The 26158-nt window shown below is 38.5% G+C and overlaps 1 protein-coding gene and 8 non-coding genes across 9 annotated transcripts in view; 4 read left to right on the plus strand and 5 right to left on the minus strand.

The window, feature by feature from the left end:
* Nucleotides 1-4570, minus strand: part of LOC137255919 (polycomb complex protein BMI-1-like) — a 41481-nt gene extending 36911 nt beyond the window's left edge. Inside the window, exon 1 of the mRNA XM_067793510.1 lies at nucleotides 4467-4570. The gene's annotated coding sequence lies outside the window, so the exon portion shown is untranslated. The remainder of the gene's footprint in view (nucleotides 1-4466) is intronic.
* Nucleotides 4571-22617: 18047 nt separating this feature from the next.
* Nucleotides 22618-22700, plus strand: Trnal-uaa (transfer RNA leucine (anticodon UAA)). Its single transcript has one exon. It is a non-coding gene; the product is annotated as a tRNA-Leu (tRNA).
* A 185-nt stretch (nucleotides 22701-22885) lies between these two features.
* Nucleotides 22886-22958, minus strand: Trnar-acg (transfer RNA arginine (anticodon ACG)). The gene has a single exon. It is a non-coding gene; the product is annotated as a tRNA-Arg (tRNA).
* A 675-nt stretch (nucleotides 22959-23633) lies between these two features.
* On the plus strand, nucleotides 23634-23716 carry Trnal-uaa (transfer RNA leucine (anticodon UAA)). Its single transcript has one exon. It is a non-coding gene; the product is annotated as a tRNA-Leu (tRNA).
* Nucleotides 23717-23901: 185 nt separating this feature from the next.
* On the minus strand, nucleotides 23902-23974 carry Trnar-acg (transfer RNA arginine (anticodon ACG)). The gene has a single exon. It is a non-coding gene; the product is annotated as a tRNA-Arg (tRNA).
* A 665-nt stretch (nucleotides 23975-24639) lies between these two features.
* On the plus strand, nucleotides 24640-24722 carry Trnal-uaa (transfer RNA leucine (anticodon UAA)). The gene has a single exon. It is a non-coding gene; the product is annotated as a tRNA-Leu (tRNA).
* Nucleotides 24723-24907: 185 nt separating this feature from the next.
* Nucleotides 24908-24980, minus strand: Trnar-acg (transfer RNA arginine (anticodon ACG)). The gene has a single exon. It is a non-coding gene; the product is annotated as a tRNA-Arg (tRNA).
* Nucleotides 24981-25655: 675 nt separating this feature from the next.
* Trnal-uaa (transfer RNA leucine (anticodon UAA)) lies at nucleotides 25656-25738 on the plus strand. Its single transcript has one exon. It is a non-coding gene; the product is annotated as a tRNA-Leu (tRNA).
* A 185-nt stretch (nucleotides 25739-25923) lies between these two features.
* Trnar-acg (transfer RNA arginine (anticodon ACG)) lies at nucleotides 25924-25996 on the minus strand. The gene has a single exon. It is a non-coding gene; the product is annotated as a tRNA-Arg (tRNA).
* Between the last annotated feature and the right edge of the window lie 162 nt (nucleotides 25997-26158).

A 26158-nucleotide genomic window follows, 5' to 3' on the forward strand; every position in this document is an offset into this window, starting at 1 on the left:
GCCTGTCCTTGCTTCGGGACTCCTTCTCCTTCATTGTAGCCCATATTGACCGTTTTATTCAACACCACTAATGTTCATATATTAATAAAATGGGGTAACTGTCACACTAACACTAAACCCGGGGTTTCCATAAATATAATAACTTGAAGAATACATACTAATCAAATCTTGGCCCGTTTGAAGGCGAGAATTACCGAACCTTATTTTACTTCATGAAGAGATTCGATCAAAACACACAAAAATATCACTTTAAGTTGAATTGAGATAAATTATTAGTACAAGCGATCGAGCGAGCGTGGTTGTAAGCCGTTTTTAGCAATATTCCGGCGCTATCACGGCGGGGGACACCAGATGTTGGCTTCACACGTTGTACCCATGTCGGGAATCGAACCCGGGTTTGTCAGCATGACGAGCGAACGCTAAAACCACTGGACTAACCCACCGCCCCCACAGGTACAAGGCACTCGCCGTCCTTAGATGAAGCGGTATTTGTGTTACACACGCACACATGTTCTTCTAACAATGACAAAAGCATGTTTGTAAATCATGTCACTTATGTCGCTCTTACATTAACAGGATTTCATAGTGTCCTCAATAGTGTCCTCAATAGTGTCCTCAAGACGCAGGGATATAGCTTTCACTTAAGCAGCGAATATCTAAAGCGGCTTTGTGGAGACAAAAACTAGAGAGCAGTTTGACCTTCGACTAGATACTATAGCCTTGACTGCCTTACAATTGAGCATCTAAATGCAGTTGCAAGATTACAGGTTAGTTTGAATAATTAAGCAGAGCTACTCGAACGCAATGTCCCTTAAAATAAAATATAACTTTCGTATTATGTGCGCACTAATTTGGGCACTAAAAAGCCAAACGATTCTTTACTTCTCATGATAAACATAATATACCAATATCTAAGATTATAACCATCTGAGATATGTGTAAATATCCAATATTTCAATCTATTTAAAAATACTTCATGATTAAAAGATCCTCGTATCCTAATATCGCCGGGGAAAAATAATTCATGACGCTTTGATGAAAATTGTTTCATTTTGGTGCGTAATGACATATGTAGAAGAAATATTGATAGGAATTAACAACCCTAGGCATTTAGCTACACCCATGAGTGGTTAGTCGTGGAAACCCTAGAACCATGAAAACAAGCTCGCCCTTTAATGTTGTTGTTTCGTCACGAGGAAACTGATAAAATCTATTTTCTCTGTGACATGAAACTAGAAATAGTGGAGAGCGTTCTTACAGTTTACCTAGCCCGTAAAGGTCTTTCCAAGAAGCGGCCTATCATTGTTTTCTAAATGTACTATTACGCAGTGGTTAACTTCGTGCAATGTAGCCACTGGCCCGATAGCTCGTGGCCAATAAAAATCCAGTCGGGCCAGTAAATCTCCAAGTCACTTGCCCGACTGGCTAGTGAATTTTCATGGGAACAATTTTGCATGTATCACTCTCTCCGACTTGTTAAGTTATACTGCACTTTTAAATCATGCAAGCTTAATGCCTGATAGGTGGTGGTATTTTAAGCTTTTGTAATCTTTTACTTGGTTTCCAAAATCAAATTTTGGGAAAGTGAATTATTTTGTGGGCTAGTAACGTTCAAAGCTTAGCCCCGCTGGCATGCAAACTATTTCGCACACTGGTGGTAAATATTTCTTTCTATGTTAAACATTACAATGCAAGTCTTTTTATCGAATACGTCATTGTCTCGTCACCTCACTCAAAGTGAGGAGTGCGCAGTTTTACGACGCTTAGCAATATTCCAGCAATATTCCAGCAATATCACCATAGCTTGCACTTTACTATGGATAGATACAGCTGCTTGATGTGGACATGTTGGGACAGATTATATATAATATAGACAAAAATAGTAACGTTTGGGCGGGTTTTTATGTTTGTTTTTGTCTTTTTAATGTGTGTGTCGAATCCTTACACAAAATCATAATATATGACTGGAAATTATTTGTTTTTCTTGGTGTCAAAGATCATAATTTCTGGCTGGAAATTATTTGACATGAAAACCCGCCCTCCCATTCCATTTGGCTAGATCAATTCCTAGGCGTGGATAATTTTGACGACAATACCCACTATTGATAAATGATATGTTCACCGTTTAAATAATTACGCTTAAAGAGCTTTATCAGTGGTCCAAGTGCTGCGTAAAACAAAACTCACTCACTCACTTTATTGGTGGTCCAAGTGCTGCGTAAAACAAAACTCACTCACTCACTCACTCACTTTATTGGTGGGAATTTAGTTGCCTGTATCTTTGCTGAGTGTTTGGACAAGATTAGACTTTCTAGTATTACTTGTGTCTAGTAAACAGCCCTTGTTCTGAATATTTTCCACCAGGCAGCCTTTTAATCTTGTTGTGTTAGGTTCAAGTGTAAAGTAAAACTTTAGGAAAAGACAAATGTATTCTTATAAAGAATATGTTTATCTCGGCTTTTTTTCTCCCTGCGTGGATGTTTGGCTAGATATCCTTTTATGTAGTATAATGTACCTTTTGTTCACAATTTCAAAATATTTAAAATATTTAAAGTATAACGTTGGTATTGTGATGCGGCAATACGAATTGTTTTTCTTGAATATTTAGTCTTTTCGTCTCCCCTATGTATATAATGCTCAAAATTAATGAAACACACATTTACATTTAAAACACAATGTTTGAAGAATATTAACGAATTTCCATGTCAAATATTCCTGACAAAACCCCAGTGAGTGAGATTTTCATCATTCTGAGATAAATACATACATGTAAACACAGGGCATTAATTTATGCAGATATTGTATTATAATGTCTCCTTCAACAAGTCATGAAATGCTTTTCTGCAAACACATCGATGTTGAATTCGTCACGGACAACGTTGTATTGCGAAGTCCTGACCTGAATTAAATTAGAAAGTGCATATGAAATACCTTGAATACAAGTATTTCTTTAGAACCTGACATTACCGCTCTTGTATACCTGTTAACCCTCCAGTTCTTATCGGATCTTTGATCAGACTGAACCCATAAGTGAGTGAGTTTGGTTTTATGCCGCTTTTAGCAATATTCCAGCGATATCACGGCGGGGAACACCATATGGGGAATCGAACCCGGGCCTTCGGCGTGACGAGCGAACGCTTTAACCACTAGGCTACCCCGCCGCCCCTGAATGCATAGTGTGATAGGAGTAGTCTAGTGGTTAAAGAGTTCACTCTTCAAGCCGAAGACCGCTTTCAATTACCTACATGGGCACAATGCGAAAATCATTTCTGGTGTTCCCCGCCGTCGTAGTGCTGGAATATTGGTGAAAGAGGCGTAAAATTAAACTCACTCATTCATAACGAGACATCGGTGTGTCAGCTGTAACAGAATGAAGGTATGATTCGTTTCTGATAATTCAGAGTCAGTTATTAAACAGGTAATACGTACGTGACACCTGCGCTCTTGATCAATACTTACCTATCAAGCACAACGAATACACTCGCCAATGAAATAAGGGCCTATCAAATATACACCCCCCGAATGTTGCTTGTTCACGTGTGCACGTTTCGCGTGGTATTAATCCACCTGTTTCACTTCAGTACAACGAACACGACGGAACATCGTCGGACTTTTTACAATCCGAATTTGATTTTTAAAATCTCAAATCTAATCCTGTGCAAAATATGACAAGATCGATTGTAAGAGTGTTTGTGTTTCGTTTCTTCAAGTTATTTTTCCTTCTCATTCGACTCAGTGTCCCTGCGTATTTTACAATAGTGTTTTACTCGACCCCTTCGTAGGAAATACTCGGCGTGCTTCAAAGGCCGACCGGTGCAAATTCGCTGGAGCTATGTCTTTGGCAAAGCGACCTGTTGGCTCGCGATAACAAATGCGCGACAGTCCAAAGCGAACATTACTTTGATCGGGAACCATGAAATTTGACAGAAAACGTTAATTTTTTAAGAGCAGCGCCTATTAAATAAATTTGACAACAGACATGTTTGAATATTGATTGAGCAATCAAAACGTATTCATTTCTAGGTTATGATTAAGTACACGTATATCACTCGCAGGATCGAACAACAATTGTTTCAAACTAGTTAATGATTTTTGTATATTTATGTAGGTTTTTAATACGTAAAATATGACATGAAATACGGAATAGTAACAGGATTCTGATATATGCGGTATGGCTAGCTTTAATTACACAAAAGGAGTATTTTTTTCACCGGGAGTCGAGGCAATATTAACAATAGAGAAGGACCACACAGTATGTGTACGCCATAACCCTTGGATTAACATGTCTGCAGTAAAATTTGAACAGCAAGCCCACTGAAGGGAAATTGTGACGCCATCTTGGATTGGGCAACGGGAGAGCACGGGCGACAGACATGCCGCTCGACCGGTGACAGCTTTGGGGAAATGAGATCTTGGGTCGGATATGAACGACTTCAGTCCGGAATGGCATGTGAAGGCTCACCTACCTGTTTGTGTGTCTCTCGGGTAGTGCTACGGACTCAGCCTTCGACACCAGTCGCATTCATACTGAAGATCTCGGTCGTGAGAGATCACGTGATAGAGCTTGTTACACATCGCTTTGCCAAGGTAGAGAGAGGGGATATCACAGAAATTCGCGCGCAATTTTTTTATGACGTTCGTGTTATGCTTATTGTGTAATATAAATTGGTCGGTGGTAAGCCTCGATCTGGTATCGTTTAAATATTAATGAAGTTTATTTATTTTGAACCCATTTGAGGAAATGATTGACACAGTTTTCGAGGCAGTGTTTACACATTCCGATAGCTCTCATTAGATTCTTATACACGCTGGTAAATTAATGCAACAGGCTTGAGGTATTTAAAGGCGTACTTCCGCTCGAGCAATCGTGACCGAATCCACTACGTGCAACGGAACATAAACATATTTTTTCCAGTTTAAATTTATTCATTTAAAACAGATTTGCGAATGCTGTCAGTTTCTACACATAAATCCCCCATGTGAAATCCTCGACTGGTATCTCAAACAACTGATCTAATCGGATTGCTATTGTTTATTTGTTAAATTATTTATCAACGTCCCCTTTAAGTTTTTATAAACATTTAATGTTTCTGTTTTTCTATAGGTGAACCTGTATTGGAAGCTGCTGTGAGGTTAACGTTGTTTAAAGGATTTATTGAAGTAAATGCGACGTCTCTGTGAATATGCTATCATCGTTATCAAGCAAGTGATGCATTATGTGCAAGGGAGAATAAAGCAAATTGAAAATTGCGCTCATACAGTTGAAGTGGTTGAATTACAATGTGATGATACTGCTGAAAGCAGGCGCGTACCATGCCATTTCTTTCGCGTGCAAGCCTGATAGGTTAAAAAGCTTTACATATAGATAGTATTGAGGGCTGACCCAACTTTATAACAAATATCACGTGCGAGCCCGTTTTTATTCATAATGGTAGCTACGCCTCCGGATAGTTCATGTAATTATAAATAACAGCTATGATGTCAGATGGTCCCAGTGGGAAGGAATTGCTACTGTTTGTCACTGATTAGCTGGTGATGAGCCGTAGGAATGTAATAACCTTCATCTCTGTTTTCTGCTTTCATCATCTGCTGATTGTTTGGTTTGTTCCGCTTGATGCTGATTGACGTTTTCTGGTTTTGCAGGCTGACCGGTTGGTTTTGCTGCTGAAATGTTCCACAGAATCGAAAATATCCTTTTTTCACACTGGCTAAATTTTGTAGAACAGAAATGAGTGAATATTGCCTAACGCCGCACCAGTTTTACAGCTGTTCGCGACGAGCAATAAAATGAAATGTAGCAATATAGAAATGAGTAACTTGTTTGGCTTGACTGCCTTCCAACTAATTACTCCAGTCAGAAATATTATTTAACCTAAATAATTCAAATATTTACACTAAAAGTTAATGATTATGTATGTATGTATGTATGTATGTATGTATGTATGTATGTATGTATGTATGTATGTATGTATGTATGTATGTATGTATGTATGTATGTATTCAGTACATTTTCACTTTCCACAAAACTCGCTCAGTGACAAAATATCAGGTGTCTTGATGTTATATTAAATGTTACAAATGAAGATTGTTTTTAATTACATCATACGTTTCACGAGCATAAATATCCATGTATAGACGAGCAGAAAGAAATATTCTTAGAACATTATGTGTCAATATGTGTAAATGTATATTTGTAAAAATTGTATATTTGTAATTGTTTTGGTGTTTATGTAATATATTTCATGATTCTGCCATGCGCATTGAGCATGTGTCTAGCACGTGTAGTTGTGCGGTTTACAAGCACTTCTTATTTTTCTTCTTCTTATTATTAAAGCACGGATCACTCATCGCTTTAAATATTCTCTCGTTGGTCATTTTAAATGGGAGAGGAGACTGCGCTCTGGAATAAGTGACGTGCAGTGTAGTTAATTAAATAATTACATCCTTAAAGTTTAAATTATTAAGTTATCCACGGTGAAGTCCTTCCACGTTGCCGTTTGGTATCAGGCCCCCCATGACGATATATATGGAAGGGCGAACAGAAGATAGTTCTTGATAAATTAGGGAAAATAGAAACCAAAGGTTGCACCTACACCAACATCTTATCTCTGATATGAGTATATTTTACAGAAAAACATTCATAGTTAAAAAAGTAAAATATAATGAAAAGGAGCCCCGAGACGTTCAAAACTGTGGAAATATAGATCTGCCTAGACTTGCGTCAGTGTCTGTATGACAAACTAGGTTGTACCCAAAATGTATGGGAAATGTCAGACTCACAGAAAGATTTGTTATGTGTCAAGTAGGGGGTGTATTTGTAGTTAAACAATTATAAAGGTCAATTATTGTGAATCACGCGAAGGTGAAGTCTGTGACAGCTATGTTAAAACATATGGAACGTTGTTTTGACATACGTGTGAAAGGACAATAAATGGGAATTAATGTTGGAACACATTTCTAGGATAATTGGAGGTAAGGGGATAATTTCATCATTACGCGGAAACGGGGGTTAAAGTAAGACATACATGGGCTATCATTTGTAGTTAACGTTAATCAGATAGAGACGTGCACCGTTATGTCGAACTCTGTTTATCTCGATATACCATCTCAGTCCAGGCGAAATCCCTCATAATCCCTCATAAGTTATCATTATTCTAGTTTTTTAAAGTCCATACGGGTGTCTCCATATATCGGATATCTCGACATAATTTCATGGCCCCAACACGCAAAATTACCCTTTTAACACGATAATTGCCAAGAAACTCGATATTCACCTGCCTTTCATGGTCAAGTATCCCTCGGAACTGTCGTTGTTTTCAAGGTTGAGCCCCATTTCGCCTACATCCCATCTGTTATACATTTACGATTAACCAGACACAGGAAAAACTATGATAAAACGGAACTAAGGGGAACACATTCCAGTGAGGGAGGCATCATTGATATCAAATGGTATAAGAAAATAAGCGCGATGCTTTTGATAAGTGGGGCGGTGGGGTAGCCTAGTGGTTTAAGCGTTCGCTCGTCACGCCGAAGACCCGGGTTCGATTCCCCACATGGGTACAATGTGTGAGGCCCATTTTCTGGTGTCACCCGCCGTGATATAGCTGGAATATTGCTAAAAGCGGCGTAAAACCAAACTCACTCACTCACATTTGATAAGTAATGTCAATTCACGTGGTTGATAACAACTGTTAGATTATGTGAAAATAAATATGGTCAATCCATAATGTAAAGAAAGACACGCCCATTCATATTCTAAACAAGGTAACGTCAAATCAGAGAACAGATAAATATAGATGAAAATACCAATACACAAAAAGAATACGTCTTCTCACAGCCAAAACCTCGAATGGCAGAGAAACGGGCATCTTCAATGGAGGGCAAATGCTATAAAAAGCGATTTACATAAATAAATTCAAGTATGTATTTAACAAAAAATAAAAAAAAATGGAAAAGCTAAACGTACGAAATACTAAGTCTTCCTAAATTGTATATGAACTTTGCAAAGCCCCAAGACAATAATGTCAGCACTATCTATATTTCCATCAATATCTTTAAGATAAACAAAAGGGATAAACATACCTTAAGAATTTCAAAGCGTTTATAATATTGGCTGTTAGACTAACATCCAGTCTCTCAAATATACATATTTTCAGAAGAAAAAAGACGGTTAATAAAATATGATCACAAAAATATAACGAAAAATGGCCCTGAAACTTTCTTCATTTCCCGACACTGTACAAATCTAGACTTGCCTCATCTTACTGACTTGCACAGGCTTTCTTGGATATATTTGTTTCAGGGTCTGTATGGTAGACAGCATTGACGGTATATCAAGAGGTACTGGAGGTCTACACCGGCCTGTATGCGAGGGTTATTCACCTTGATAATGTGTCCTTATAAACATCAAGTGAATTCAAGTGTGTAACACAGTTGTAGTTCATATATGCAGTATTGTCGGGTCACCGACTATTGCAGCCGAGGAATGCTTCACGTTTTTGATTATTTGGTTAAATTTCATTCTCAAAGATATACTTTTTCGCTTTTGTGAGGGTATGTGCTCCTTTGACTGTTTAGCTTCCGAAATAGCCGTTAACAAGATGACCTGGAGTAAGGGAAATGCAATATGGAAACAAAAACACAGAGCTGAACAAATATCCAAATAACTTGCTCAAGAACATTATCTGAGTTATAAATCTGCACCAAATTACTATTGCCTCCATTTTGTTGGCAAAAATCCATTACAAATTGCAGAACACAACCGTATATCAGAATATAAGGACACAGCAGTATATATTTACCTGCTGATCAAAATCTATGTGTAGATAACGTTCAAATTTTTTTTTTCTAAAACAATTTAAAATGTTTAAGGAGCAAAAGATACTGGGCAAAAGAAATTGTACCTCTCGGTCGATTTTAAGATTACCATATAAAAAACTGAATTGCTCTGGTGCCAAGGCGACACTCAAGGAAGATTTCTTAATTGTTCTGTTTATTTATTATATTTTATTTTTTAAATCAAATTTTAAAAATTCTCACAATACGCTGCCACCAACGGATATCCTGGAATTTTATCTTTGAAAAATCAAGAAATTATCACTTTTCATCAAAACAGTTCCATTTGGAGCAGGATAGGAGTTTTGTTGCTGCACATTAATGTCTTAATCCAGGCTTCGTTGAAGCAATAGGTTGCTTATTGAAGACAGATGTACACTGAAACAATGATGTTTTTATATCCGCACACCCTGCACTCCTAAATGAAGTAAGCGTAGATTTTCTCACATTCATGGACCCCATATCTTAGCAGCTCCTTTCTAATATAAATGGGTTTGTTTGTTGTTAAGTAACAATATATCTTCAGAGACTAAGCTTTAGTCTGATAAATGTTAGTTCAAGTTTGCAAGTTTATGTTTGTTCGTTCCTGTAAATAATTATCATATATGTTATATATTCTATAATTAATTATAATCATGCACATCCAAACTGAATTTGTGGCAAGTTTCCTAACAAAAAATTATACGACTAAGTGTGTTTAAGATAATTTAATCTTACAAAAGTGTATTTCTAGCATGTTGGTGACAACGATTTAAACAAATATTCCAGATATGCGGAAGATTCTTCAAATAAACGTCGATTGATTTTTTGTGAATATTTCTGAAAAGGTCTCGATTGGACTGTTATTTCGTACCGTTTTAACATAAACTAGTAATAACGATTTTAATATCAGCAATTTTAAAATAAATATTTCCCCCGTTACCCGTTACTCTGAGCCCTGCTTTATGCCTTTTGTGGTTTGAAATGCAACGTGAGTTTTATGATCCAAACTATACACATTGTAACATACAGAAAATCACTGCGAAAGTTATCATTTTATTCAGAGGGAGGAAATATATTAGTATATTATTCTTTTAAAACTTATCAAACCCACAAAAAAATCAGATTAAAACATAGTCCACGCACATGCAGTAGTTCCAGCAAAAAATATGACACAAATATAACGAAGTCATAAACGGTCTGCAGTTAAAGTTTGCTGAACAAGCACGGGGAAGGGAAGATAGGCTTTGTGGACCAAGGGAGATAACCCGTCCGATACTGATCTAGCACGAAACAGAATCGAAATACGACGCTCTGGTCTTAACAAGCTAACCTTGGTACAAAGACAGCTGATAAGTATTATACCACCACCAGATTTTTTCAGAAAGTAAAATAAAGTTCAGTCAATGCTTGAAAAGACGGAACGCCTTGATATTTCATTTTTTTACGAAATTACTGAACATTTTGTCCATGTATTTTATTATACTAACGAATTCTAACTATTTTTAATTCAATTCATCACCTAGAACCAGAAAATAACTGAATAAAAATATCACAGTATAAGTAGTAATGTTTTAAAGACAATTTGAATTGAGTTTCTGAATAATTTTGAGCAGAATGGACGCATGTTTCAGTCAGTTTGAAAAATCACTGAGTAAGTTAGTTTTACGTTGCACTCAGCAATGTTTCAGATATATGGCGGCGGTCTGTAAAGATTCGAGTCTGGACCAGACAATCCAGTGATCAACAACATGCGCATCGATCTGTGCAATTGGGAACCGATGACATGTGTCAACAAATCAGCGAGGCTGACCGACAAGCATAGTCACCTTTTATGGTAAGCATGGGTTGCTAAATTCCTATTTTACCCCGGACGTTCACGGATTAAAATATGACTTATATTGTTTGGCATTTCGTAAACTGCCCTAATGAACTACATTGCTTATATTGAATATGATACGCATATTTTGCCCTTGATGTGGATATACACTAAAAACCAAAAGAAACGTTACAATCCTTCCTCTGAGGTACCCACCTTTGGCTATCGTTGTGATGCGTGACGTCACCTCTTTCTGCAGTGACCCTAGTCAGTCTGTAGCACTGAATAAGTTTTATTTGAATATTGCTACGTTTTGGCGACTGATATCGACAGAAAATGGGAAAATGTTAACAAAGAAAATTACAGATGTTCAGAAACACTGTTTCACAATAAGAAAGACACAGTTTACATCATGCAAATCAGCAGAAAATGTTTTACAAATCTGGAATCACATAAATTATTCTTTAAATTCATACCCTTTACAACAATTATTTCCTGTTTTGATAGTTGAAAGGGATTTTAAATTGTTTACCTTTGCCTCCAAGCAGAATTTTATTTCAACCTTTCATTTGAACATCAAAATCACTGAAAATATGGAAATTTGATTCTTTTGAAAACGATGCATATCATCTAAATATGAATGCATTTGGGAAATGTGACTTGCACAGAGCTGAGTGTCTTGTCAGCTAATGCCTTCTAACATATCTTTGATAGTTTTTCAGTAATTCATAAAGGTAGGAAGTTAAAGTTTCTTTCGGAGTGCGGTATATGTGTCCTGGAGATGATTTACTGTGGTCTACAGCTGCTTGTGAGTGTCGCGCGGGTCAGGTTTACTTGAACTTACTTTCACTACTTGTTTATGTATAACACTGAATTTCTGTACTGAAAATATACCATGACTTTGATATCATTCGTTTGTTAGTTCCGCGTTCTGTCATTCTATTTTCGTACAATCATAAGCTCACTTATTCGCCCGTCTGTTCATCAAACAATTTCTTCAGTTTTTCGTTCACTGATCACCTGTTTTCAAGCTTTTCCTTCGAACATTCAAGAGCCCCTTCCATTTTTATTTCTATAATATTTATGAAAATGTCTTTTACGTAATTATTGATTCAACTTTTCTTTTGATTCAGCAAATCTGAAATTAACATATTTTATCGAAAAAAAATAACAATTCATAGTTTATATATGAAATTTCATGAAAACGAGCCCTGAGATTTTCTTCATTTCCAGAAACTGTGAAAATGCAGACTTGCCATATATTCCATAGACTTGCATAGGCTTTCTTGGATGTATTTGTGTCAGGGTCTGTGTGACAGACTATCAGCGTGCGGCGGAGTATTTGCTCTGGGAAGCCAGGCAACAAGCCGCTGCAAGGTTTGACGAATATTACCGGCTGGGTAGGACATGTTCACCTTTTACTCGTACACCTGGTGCTATAGCTGATTTGTCTTGATCCTTTCTGATTATTTTCATAGCTATTTTGTCAACGTCTGTGTCAGCAGGTAACTGAGACTGGCTTTCCTCTGGCGTTGCACATTTTATGTAAACATTATTGTTGTCAACATCTGTGTCGACGCTGTTGTTGCTAATGCTTATTTTGTAGCTTGTACACACACGCGCGCGCGCACACACACGCACACACACGCACACATATACGCATACACACATACGCACACGAGAACACGCACACGCACACGCACACGGGCGCACGCACACACATACAGTAGTTCACGTGTTGTTACCCAGCTTGAACATACCCAGATTTCAAGTCCGCTGAAATATACACAGCTCTCAGTTTTAAATAATTCTCATCCCACCAATGTTCAAAATTATTTGGATAATATTTTCTAGACAGCCTTTTCGATCCAGCTAATTTTCCCATTCACAAGATCGTGTATTTTGATAATCCATTCCCATGAATAATTTAATTCCGAGTAAACTCCTTCGCATCATTCACCATTGTGAAAACGCCCATAAAAATTTAAGCGAACTTCAAGAGCTCACATTTCTATTCAGCGACAAAGCCCGATAGCTGTATTCGCGCCTGGGGCAAGATTCAGTGGTTGGCACCCACCCAGTCAGGGTCACGTGACCTAGAAAGCGACACCGGAAGTGTTGCACTCTGTTCGCCTGTGAACTGCTACGCGACTTGACATTAGGTCAACCCTTTTCAAAATCGACGGAATGTCGTGGGGTTCTAAAGGAGAGGTACACGCTGTCATACACATTTATTTGAAGTTTCCAAGCAAACATTACGTGATTTACCTTCATTTGGAGATTTTAAACTAACACCTAGTTCTTAACATATTTTTATCAAGCAGTACATTCTGTATCAACACAAATTAGTTTGACCACACGTTTTTTTCAAATTTCAAATTGATTATACACATTTTGTCATATTAATATCAGATTAATTGCTGTATAAAAAATCCGCTATTCCCTATTTCTTTTTTAGTTGTATATTTTTCTCGTTTTGATTTCTTCTTGAAATGCCCTTTTATATCATAGTTGTGTTTGTCCAAACTAGTAAAATTATTTGCATATATTTCAGACCTCATGCTCAAAATAGGTTTCAACGCATGTCTAAAGAGGCGGCTGACACACGCATTCGGTGGTCAGGCTAGCGGGCGTGGTTGATGCGTGACATCGTATCCCAGAAGCGAAGATCGATACTTTGGCGGCTTTAAGGAGGAAACATACAAAGCTTCAATGATAGCATATTGAAATTGACAAACAGGGATATTTTTTGGAAATAAAAATGAAAAAGCTTCTAATGTTCAGTTTTCCTCCGACATTTATTATGAAACAAAGGAAAAAAAAAGAAAAAAAGAAAAGATGAACAAACAACCCCTCCCAACACACACACACCGATACAAATATGTAAACAATCTGCTGTTTTGACGTATTTTGAACTCTTGAATAAATGACATTTTATTACGTTTGATTTAGATTGAAAGCCAAATCATTTTTAGCAAAACAGAATTAATTTAAAATAACGTAAAACACTTCGTTTTGTCGATTACAATTGTGCTTTTGAAAATATGTTTCCACAAAAGAGACTTATGTTGACCATTTTGTATACACTAAAACTCTTGGGGTAATATTGCTAGCATTCGCTACCTGAATAATCATATATACAAGGACGAATCACTGAATCCAGCCGGTGCAAATAAATGATCTAGAAAATGTCAAAACAGCAACATATTAATCCGAAGATGATTTCATGAATCAACTTCATAACATGCATCATTCTGTTATATTAATCCTTTACAAATTAGTCCGTATATCAAATGTAAACTAACTTTTCGTTACGAAATATCTAAAATTTCGGTTCTGAGTGTCGGTGATAACCTGACCCCCGTGCTAATACATCACTCAGGCTGTAATAGTAAAGCTGTTAGCTGATCTTACATGTACTTGTCAGAGACTTAGGTCTGACTGTCTGACTGTTAACATATTAATGGTTATTATCATTCAGCCTGAAATAGTGAAAACAACAACAGCAGCAACAACACAAAACAGTAATATGACGTAAATCTTTGAAGGGCATTTACAAATAGGATGCATAAGAAAAACAAGATTAATGGATGTCAACTTTTTTATTGTGAATAAATAAAAAAATAAAGAAGTTGACATCCATAAATCTGGCTTGTTTTAGTTTTATTATTTGTTTCACATTTTACGAAGACATCGGAATTCTTAGAAGTGTTTGGATATGTTAGTTATGTGATGGAGTAAACAGACAATAATGAATTTCCATGTTTACTGGGGACAGAAACGAAACCATTTTGAGGTGAATTCTGTTTTCGTAGCTGAAAGACAATTACAATAAATTCCTCACGATATCATCTGCACGTGTTTCACGGTAATGTCCAACAGGTCCAGTCCTTTATCAGTCTTTTTTTTATTTACCAAGGAACTGAAATAATATAAAAATGTTTCGGAGGAACATATTCCATATAGCAAACACACTAACCAAAGAACAACGAAGCGATGTTTCCTCAGTGCCTGTTCTCATTGATATGGTTCACCTTTTACAATTCTGAAAAGGTTTTACTGCTTGTGGTATAATTTTCCTCTTAGTTTTCGTTTTTAATTTTCCTGTCAAAGACAAAATGAAAAAAATACGGACAGAATCTGAGCCTTGCTCGTACTTTCCGTCATGAGAAGGGCTCTAAACTGCCAATGAACTACAGTCTCATTAAAAACGTTATGAAGTAGCATATATTATTTAACAGTGAAGAACACCACAGGGATAGCGATGGGAGGATCGCAAAGGAATTAGAGAACGTAAGGAAGTTCAGTTTAAGTTCAATATGCATTAATCTACAATGCTACTAACGCACCTAATAATTCTCTTATATACTGGCGGCATTTCACATCACCAATTGTAGGTCCACATTTCAGTCAAGACATAACGGTGCCACGAGAAATGGCTTGGAAATGTATTAAGAGCAATTTCGTATTGTAGTAGCAATCATCCGAGATACAGCTCCACCTTTTCACGTTAAACAAGTTCGAGTGGTTAAGGCGCGGGCTTAAGAACGGCGAACCGTTTCAGTTATTTTAAAAACAAACAAAAACAAAAAAACAAAAACAAACAAACAAAATACAACAACAAGCAAAACAAAACAAACAAACAAACAAAAAACAACAACAACAAAAACATAACAAGAAAAAAACAAAACAAAACAAAAAACAGAAAAAAAACCAAACTACTATTTCGAGGCTGCAGAGATTCGAAACTGGAATCTTTTAATCCATAGTCAGACACATTATACGTTGTGTCACACGCCCACACATACGGTGGCAGAGTGGTTTAGACGTCGGACTTAAGATTGACTGTCCGCGTAGGTTCGAACCCCACTCGTGCTAGCTACAGGGCGTTCAATGTACATACACTGTCATAGTTCATTTTCAACTGATTTTCGTTTTCTTTTCTCACTCATACGGTTCCCTTTGAATCTGTAATGCCGAAAAAACAGGTTTGCCACTAGCGTAATCTTCCTCACAATGTTAGCATATTTGCAGTTATTTTTCAAAACTAAAATGCACAAAACAGATTATGATATATTATGTATAATATAATAGATGCGACTGTTTCCTCGACCCCGCTTGTCCCTGCTTTGGATGGTTCAGCTCTTACTGACCAACACAAACAATGACAGTCGTTTGTCTGTTCGGCAGTCACTGACGGGTGGACAGACAGATTATTTATTTGAGTCTCACCTCACATATAAAAGTAGCTAGAGGACACGTAAATGTTATAATACAGAATAGATGTGAGTCACCCACTTAAGGTTATAAGAAATTTATCATAGATACACGTAAATCACTAAAAGACCTGTCACGACGGACAAAAACAAAACAAAACAAGAAAAACAAACAAACAAACAAAACAAAAAACAAAAAACAAACAAACAAAAAACCCAAACCAACAAAAACAGTTAGAATATCACTGACATGAAAAAAATAAAACTAGTATTTATCTCTAAAACTTGACTTCAAATTAGGACAAAACAATGAAAAATCACTGATCACTGGCAAGCCAAAGGTAGATCACCACACTAGCAACCTTGGGGTACCTTTGCTACCTGCATGGACCCTAGTTGGATTTATATCATCCTTTTACCCGTTGGCAACTGTGGAAAAATTAAGCGACAACTTAAAATCACACATATGCTGCAAAATTCGGGTGGGTTGAAATGTACTTCTGGGACTTACGTATCCGCGCAGGAGGACACTCATTTTACACTACTTAGCCCCCTCACATTGCAGGTCAGAGTGGCATGCACAACGATAATAGAAAATCGTTGGGCGGCAAAAGAGTGACAAAAAGTAATAAGGAGACTCAGTGACCTTCAAACATGTCTATGCAGTAGCAATTACCCCCAAAATATGTACAGCTCCACGTACATGTCACTGATTATTTTATCGGCATTCTAGAAGTTGGTGACTGTGAGTAAGAACATGAAACATACAACTTGTCATAGACTAAATCATTTCAATAAGTTTCCTTAAAACTTCATTTATTCAAACAATCTATTTGTTTCAATATAAGTCCAAAGTGCACCGAAATTCTATCCCCTTTGTCTATGTAATGCATTTGGCAAACATTCGGTGTATCCCCTCTTATCATAAAACCCCCTCCGGGCAGGACCCTTAATTCTCAAACGCTATCAATACATGTCAATTAACACCTCCCTACGTCGGCGAATCTTACGTATGTACATGTGCATGGGCCAGTGACCTTGCACAATATGGCGTAATGGCCCTGTGTATAAAAACCTGACTGATATGGTCAGTCGACAGACCATCCAGCGAGACCAACCAGCAAGACCAACCATGGAGACTAGATCATCGACAGAAGTGGACGGATTGTGCGTCTAGTCGGGGTGTCGGTCAAGGCCGTCGCCCCACCTACGACTACGTCAACGATGAAGAATCGCCGTCGGACTTCTGAAGGTGTGTGAGTGACAGAGCGGGTCTCCACATCGGGATCATAGGCCACTCAGTCCCGATGTGCGTTCTGTCACATGTTTACCACTGTGTATACCATTTCGACCATCGTTCAACCAAACAATAATAAAATATGGCTGTTGCTGTCTTCATCTCTACCGCTGACTTTTGTCTACCGTTACTCTTGTCCACCATCCTAAACTATCGCCCGAGAGCGACCACGACGACCGCTCTTGGACAAACTTTATTGATTACAACGTTTTCTTTATTACGTTGAGGGACGTTTCGATGTAGGTTCTTACATCGTTATCGAGCTAAAAGTGATTGCAACCAAATGGTGAGAAGTTCGTATACATGGTATGGTTTGACAAAGAGCGGATTAAGTTTCAACAACAACACGTAGTAGAATAACAAGGGTACATTACTGGAATCGGTCAGTGGGGAACTAAAACAACAAACAGCACAAGTGATGAAGCCAACGAAGAGAGGGATTAAGTAATAACAATAAACAGGCGCAATGCTTAGACAGTCTACAAAGGTCGATGGTATGTAGTATCCTTCAAAAAGAGTACTACAATCCTTCGAATAGTATTCTCTTTCTGCAGTCCTGATTTTGGGTTAATACAGCTTCCTGTTCGTCGAGCTTCATTTGATGATTAGGGAGTTTTTGGTGGTAATCTGAGAGAATTGATTTGCTGTCTGTCTTGTGTGTAGAGGATGGCCTAAAAGTCAGGCCAAGAAAAGTCGGGCCGGGCCGGGCCACCGAGTACTACTAAAATGGATTGCAGAATATTAAACCGAAATCTGCGGATTTGGGTAGCTAGAATTCCAAGTATAGTTTGGTTGAAAATGTATAGTTAAAACCAACATTGATAACATACCGAGAGTCCCAGAGAAATGTTATGTTTTGTCCTTGTCTGTGTCTGTGTGAGAAGGTTACTTACTTCTCTTAGTGAGGTGTGACATCCTGGGGTCCTGGGCAGAAAGTGACAGTGTTTTGACAGCTTTTCTTTTCTTAATTAAAACAGTTGGGGTTTCCTAATTAACTTTTATTGTCTCATGCTGAATCAGCAGAGGATGTTTAGGTCAAAGAGGAGTGGGTATTGGCGAGAGCCAGAGGGCAACTGTTACATGATTATAAATATGTGTTAAAAGACATATATTAAATCACAATATATTATAAAGGATCAAAAAAAAAAGAAGAAAAAATGCATTCGCACGCGCAAAAATCGTATGAATGCCACTGTATTCTAAAAAGCATAAATCCAGCAAAAATCCAAAAGCCTGCGAGTATGCAAATGCTAAAATGTTCTAGTACACATGACAGACAAAATGCGTTTCCTCAAAGCGCAGCACTCTTTCCTGTATAGTCTCAACACACACAACACTATCTTAGAAACGTTCGGTCCGGCTTTGTACGTTCCGTCAGAAGCATCTTTCATCTGTAAAATGTATCTTGAAGTGTATTTAAATCCATGGATTGGTATCATATCTACCTAAACATCACATCTTAGTGTTACAAAATGCAGCATGTAAAGATAACCGGTCCCTTAAAGTGAATTACCTGTCTTTCAAACATAGCCTCGACCAAAAGTGTTAAGTCTCTGTTTGGCCCGACTTGGCCCGACCTTTCAAAAACACCTTACGCCTGACAGATGTATCTTAAATTCTGTTTAAATCCACAGTTTAGTATCATATCTATCTAAATATGACTTTACAGAGTTTCAAAGCGTTGTATTTGAAACAAACACGTTGCTTAAAGTGAACCGCATTTTCTGTACATTCTCAAGAAAGCACAGTATCGTAAGCTTTCGGCCTGGCTTGGCCCGAGCTCCCTAAACAGCTTACGCCTGACAAATGTATCCAAACATATGTTGAAATCCCTCGATTGGTATTATATCTACCTAAAGATTTATTTGTGATGCAATGAAATGCAACATGTAAAGATAACCGGTCTCTTACGGTGAAGCCCTTTTCGCTCTGGTCTCTGGCTCTACATTCTCAACATAGCCTCGATCAAAAGTGCTACGTATCTGTTCGGCCCGACTTTCCCCGTGCACTCAAAAACAGCTCAAACCCCACGCATGGATAATGATTAGTCTTTATATACATAGAATAGTATTATATCTACTTAACTAATCCTTTCTAGCGTCTCAAAGCGAAGTATTTGATGGAAAAAACGTTGGTCAAAGTGCAACGCTCTCTTCCATATATATTCTCAACAAAGACACTCTCCACGAGCATTTGGTCAGGATTTTCTCTGGCCGTCAAATTTAAAGCATCTTACGCGCCATAGATGTAACTTAAATTCGATTTTTGTCAATAGATTAATATCATATCTACGTACATATCGCTTTATAGAGTTTCAGATGGTTGTATTGGAAACAAACACGTTGTTTAAAGAGAACCCGACTCGGCCCGTTCTCTTAAGAACAGCTTGAAACCCACACGTATACTGATTAATGTTTACATCCATAGAATAGTACTATATCTGCCTTGCTAGTTCTTTACAGAGTCTCAAAACGGGTATTTGAAGCAAACACCTTGCTTAAAATGACGCCCAATGTTTTGTCTGAACTGCGCGGACTAATGAACTTGATGGACCTGTTAAGTACACCTGCATCCAGCTTGCTTAATTACCCTTGTCTAATTGCAATCAGCTACGTGTTGTGATTCAATCAACATACTGCTGCCATTAATTACCTGTCAGGGGCCTTCAGAGTTATTCATTACTCCACCGTTTCTTTATAACGTTTTTCACAATGACTGACTAAATTACAAATACTAAAATGAGACATTTGTTTCATTATATTTAAAAACATATACACATATAATAAACTGAAAAACTAGTAGAAGATATCACACCCAATTATATGACATGAAACGCTTGAAAGGCTTGGGCTTTTGTTCAGTGCTTAAGAATATAGAAGGCTTCCCGCACATTTTTTATTGCATAGACATCAATGAATACTATAACAGATGCAGATAGACGAGTGAGGCTATTCATGGCATGATTGAAACATATCAGAAGATAGGTAACACGAGACATCATACGGAAATGACATATTATGGTTACACTATTTGAACATACGAAACAATGAAAACACAACCAATATGTCTCTAGGTTGTCCAGCTCCGGACCAGGAGAAATTTGTTTTCACAGCATGAGCTTTGCAACACAAAGGTTACTCGGAGATGCTGTTTCAGGATGTTGTAAACTTCCAGCCTTTCAGATAAACTTGCTTTCCTGAACACACATACAGACAATAAAAGCATTAAAGAGGGCCGTGGGAGAAGTATGTTTTCATAAACCCTCAGAGTCTCACGTAACTTTCTGCAAATGTATCCCTATAAAACTGTCCGAGTTGGGCAGTATCAGCCTGTTTTCAAGTCATATGATCTGAAAATGTCAGCATTACTTGTTGTCGACTCGTTGTTGAAGTACGTTGGACGTTATACGGAGAAAGAAGGGATCGTGACAAGGTTTCTGTCCGGAGCCAAGGTGGCTGACATTCCCGGTCTCTTGTGGGACATTGAGAACTGTAAGGTAGGAAACAGTTGAAGAATGTAGGATTTTGCACAGAATGAGGATTATTTCACGTGCGTAGTCGTAATATATCATTGGATATTGCAAGCTACAAAGCGCACATTATATTTTGATCGCCTATATGGATTCATTTCTGAAGTAATTTTTAATTCTAAATTGCTTCCAGTTCATCATCATCCACGCAGGGTTTAATGACCTGGCGTACATGCCTCGGACGGCTGGACAGGTCTTGGTCAACTTTTCGAAACTGGTTGATATTATAAGGAAACTCAACCCAGGGTATTTCATCTAGTTTTATGCATCTGTTTAAAAAATGACATTTGAATGCCTGTTACGTTTTTCTGAGTAAGAACTGTTTAATCTGACATTTACTTATACAAGCGGTTGCAAAGTAAGGTCTAAAGGGCAAGGCATTGTCTGATTACAGATTAGTTATTGAGATTCCATATTTCAGATTTCAGCGGGTTGGGAAAAGATGGGATGGGTGCACATAATGTTTTGCATACTATATTTCACAAAGCTGTGTTACCCCTTTCCGGTGTCATGAGTTAGGTTTAAGTTGCTTTTGAGAGCCTGGGCCAAGTCGGACCGAAAGCTTGTGATACTGTGCCTTTATTGAGAAAAATCTAGAAAATAGGGTTCACTTTAAGCAACGTGCTTGCTTCAAATACTACGTTTTGAGACTCAACAATGAGGTATATAGGTAGATAGAATAGTCATCTGTAACTGTAAACACAAAACAGTACACGTGTGTTAGGTTTAAGCTGTTTTTGAGAGGTCGGGCCAAGTCGGGCCGAACAGAGACTTGTGATTGAGGCTATGTTCACAATGAAGTGAGAACAGGGCTTCACTTTAAGGGGCCAGTTTTCTTTACATGTTGTTCTTGATAACATTATGAAGTAGTATTTAGGTGCACATGATGCCAATCTTTGGATTTAATTACAACTGAAGATGCATGTTCTAGGTTTAAGCTGGTTTTGAGAGCTCGGACCAAGCCAGGCCGAACTGTTGCGGTTGAGATGATGTTGGGGAAGAGATGGTATCATGCATGCTTTAAATACTATGAATAGTGAATTTATGGGGTGGTATTAATTGGATGTAGACGTAGGAAACATTTTCGTGCCGATGGAAAGCCTGTATCGGAATGAAGTCAAATAGTTATACATTTTTAATCATGTTTCGTTTATCGATTCCACTTTTAGCCGTAACTTCGGTCAGCCAGCTCACAGGAAACCCGTCTTCATGAGTTATAGCCGATTTATTCGTAGTAAACTATATTTGGTACGCGTTTGTGGCTTACATTTGATTATTATTATCAAGGATGAACGTTGCATTAATCATTTGTAGGTATGGTGCTCAGTAATGGGATCAGAATTCAATAATGTATTTGGCACGCAAAGGCCCGGCCAGGCCCGACTTTTAGGCCATCCCTCTTTTTTTGCGAGCGTCAAGGGGCGGGAGGATTCACTTATTCAAGAATCACCACATTCACAGTAATTCTTCTACATCATTAATTTCGAGAGTTGCATAGTGCCAGAGAAGACGTTGTCAATGCCTACTTGGTGCTTAAAGGTCTGATAGTTTTATGGGAAGTCTTGACACTATAAAGATTTCTCTTAATGGAGGTTTCCATCTAAGAAATGAAAACGACAGCCACTTGCTCCAAACGTAAGGCAGGGCGCTTGAAGTTGAACATGCACATATTAAGAATGCTAACAGTTGCTAAATGTTGCCTCAATGTTGGCTTACAAATATAGTATTTTATACGAGCAGCTGTCGGTAGCACAAAGTGTGGTTCTAGGTTGCAGTCAGAGTAGGGTACAAAGGATATCGAGGACAACATGGTACTTGGAGAAATGGCTTGGAAATGTGTAAGTTACATGTCAAGACTGAAATATTTTTGGCTGAAGGGCGTATATCTACGCATTTGCAATTACCCGACACTCAGTTCTACCTTTCCACTTTGTAAGGCATGGGCACGGTGGCCGAGTGGGTAAGGCGTTGGACTTAAGATCCAATGGACGTATGTCCGCGTGGATTCGAACCCCACCCGTGCTAACCTCACTATATTTAGGTGTGATTATTGAGCGGAAATGTTCACTTCACCTCTTTTTCTCATTGAAATGATCCACTTTACAATTTGTAATGGAGAAAACATCGGACACTGCTATTGTCAAAATCTTCCTCCTTATCTCCTTAGTATTTTACTTATTTTCAAAACCAAAATGTCAAAAAGAATATTCCGAGCGTGCCAGGATTCGAAACTGGAATCTTCTGATCCGTAGTCAGACGCGTTATCCGTTGCGCCACACGCCCACTGAAAGCCCAGGCTACAATACAATGTCTGATCTCTCATTTCCTTTCATTGTTGCACGGCTGCAAGTGCTAAATGTTGCCCAAACATGTTTGCATTGACCGACGTCATTTCATCTAGACGATGACATTCCATGACAAAACAAACAAAAGACTGCTTTGAGTGTGACAGGATTCCACCTTGGAATCGTCTTAAGTAGTTAGACGTCTTATGGCTTGTCAAACGGCTCTTTGCTTTATCACTGGGACTTCTTATTTACCAAGGAACTGCCGTCACATTACAAACGTTATGAACAAAGCGACTCTACGCCAAAGAAGCACATTACAGGACCAAGGATGGGAGGATTCCAAAGGAATCTAAGAAAAGGAAACGACAGCCACTTGCTCCAAACGTAAGGCAGGGCACTTGAAGTTGAACATGCACATATCAAGAATGCTAACAGTTGGCTTACAAATATAGTATTTTATACGAGCAGCTGTCGGTAGCACAAAGTGTGGTTCTAGGTTGCAGTCAGAGTAGGGTACAAAGGATATCGAGGACAACATGGTACTTGGAGAAATGGCTTGGAAATGTGTAAGTTACATGTCAAGACTGAAATATTTTTGGCTGAAGGGCGTATATCTACGCATTTGCAATTACCCGACACTCAGTTCTACCTTTCCACTTTGTAAGGCATGGGCACGGTGGCCGAGTGGGTAAGGCGTTGGACTTAAGATCCAATGGACGTATGTCCGCGTGGATTCGAACCCCACCCGTGCTAACCTCACTATATTTAGGTGTGATTATTGAGCGGAAATGTTCACTTCACCTCTTTTTCTCATTGAAATGATCCACTTTACAATTTGTAATGGAGAAAAAATCGGACACTGCTATTGTCAAAATCTTCCTCGTTATCTCCTTGGTATTTAACTTATTTTCAAAACCAAAATGTCAAAAAGAATATTCCGAGCTTGCCAGGATTCGAACCTGGAATCTTCTGATCCGTAGCCAGACGCGTTATCCGTTGCGCCACACGCCCACTGAAAGCCCAGGCTACAATACAATGTCTGATCTCTCATTTCCTTTCATTGTTGCACGGCTGCAAGTGCTAAATGTTGCCCAAACATGTTTGCATTGAGAAAAGTCATTTCATCTAGACGATGACATTCCATGACAAAACAAACAAAAGACTGCTTTGAGTGTGACAGGATTCCACCTTGGAATCGTCTTAAGTAGTTGGACGTCTTATGGCTTGTCAAACGGCTCTTTGCTTTATCCTTATTTACCAAGGAACTGCCGTCACATTACAAACGTTATGAACAAAGCGACTCTACGCCAAAGAAGCACATTACAGGACCAAGGATGGGAGGATTCCAAAGGAATCTAAGAAAAGGAAACGACAGCCACTTGCTCCAAACGTAAGGCAGGGCACTTGAAGTTGAACATGCACATATCAAGAATGCTAACAGTTGGCTTACAAATATAGTATTTTATACGAGCAGCTGTCGGTAGCACAAAGTGTGGTTCTAGGTTGCAGTCAGAGTAGGGTACAAAGGATATCGAGGACAACATGGTACTTGGAGAAATGGCTTGGAAATGTGTAAGTTACATGTCAAGACTGAAATATTTTTGGCTGAAGGGCGTATATCTACGCATTTGCAATTACCCGACACTCAGTTCTACCTTTCCACTTTGTAAGGCATGGGCACGGTGGCCGAGTGGGTAAGGCGTTGGACTTAAGATCCAATGGACGTATGTCCGCGTGGATTCGAACCCCACCCGTGCTAACCTCACTATATTTAGGTGTGATTATTGAGCGGAAATGTTCACTTCACCTCTTTTTCTCATTGAAATGATCCACTTTACAATTTGTAATGGAGAAAAAATCGGACACTGCTATTGTCAAAATCTTCCTCGTTATCTCCTTAGTATTTTACTTATTTTCAAAACCAAAATGTCAAAAAGAATATTCCGAGCGTGCCAGGATTCGAACCTGGAATCTTCTGATCCGTAGTCAGACGCGTTATCCGTTGCGCCACACGCCCACTGAAAGCCCATGCTACAATACATTATCTGATCTCTCATTTCCTTTCATTGTTGCACGGCTGCAAGTGCTAAATGTTGCCCAAACATGTTTGCACTGACCGACGTCATTTCATCTAGACGATGACATTCCATGACAAAACAAACAAAAGACTGCTTTGAGTGTGACAGGATTCCACCTTGGAATCGTCTTAAGTAGTTAGACGTCTTATGGCTTGTCAAACGGCTCTTTGCTTTATCACTGGGACTTCTTATTTACCAAGGAACTGCCGTCACATTACAAACGTTATGAACAAAGCGACTCTACGCCAAAGAAGCACATTACAGGACCAAGGATGGGAGGATTCCAAAGGAATCTAAGGAAAGGAAACGACAGCCACTTCCTCCAAACGTAAGGCAGGGCACTTGAAGTTGAACATGCACATATCAAGAATGCTAACAGTTGGCTTACACATATAGTATTTTATACGAGCAGCTGTCAGTAGCACAAAGTGTGGTTCTAGGTTGCAGTCAGAGTAGGGTACAAAGGAGATAGAGGACAACATGGTACTTGGAGAAATGGCTTGGAAATGTGTAAGTTACATGTTAAGACTGACATAGTTTTGGCTGAAGGGCGTATATCTACGCATTTGCAATTACCCGACACTCAGTTCTACCTTTCCACTTTGTAAGGCATGGGCACGGTGGCCGACTGCGTAAGGCGTTGGACTTAAGATCCAATGGACGTATGTCCGCGTGGATTCGAACCCCACCCGTGCTAACCTCACTATATTTAGGTGTGATTATTGAGCGGAAATGTTCACTTCACCTCTTCTTCTCATTGAAATGATCCACTTTACAATTTGTAATTGAGAAAACATCGGACACTGCTATTTTCAAAATCTTCCTCCTTATCTCCTTAGTATTTTACTTATTTTCAAAACCAAAATGTCAAAAAGAATATTCCGAGCGTGCCAGGATTCGAACCTGGAATCTTCTGATCCGTAGTCAGACGCGTTATCCGTTGCGCCACACGCCCACTGAAAGCCTAGGCTACAATACAATGTCTGATCTCTCATTTCCTTTCATTGTTGCACGGCTGCAAGTGCTAAATGTTGCCCAAACATGTTTGCATTGACCGACGTCATTTCATCTAGACGATGACATTCCATGACAAAACAAACAAAAGACTGCTTTGAGT

This window comes from Haliotis asinina, chromosome 11 (genome assembly GCF_037392515.1).
Source record: "Haliotis asinina isolate JCU_RB_2024 chromosome 11, JCU_Hal_asi_v2, whole genome shotgun sequence".
Classification (NCBI taxonomy): Eukaryota; Metazoa; Mollusca; class Gastropoda; order Lepetellida; family Haliotidae; genus Haliotis; species Haliotis asinina.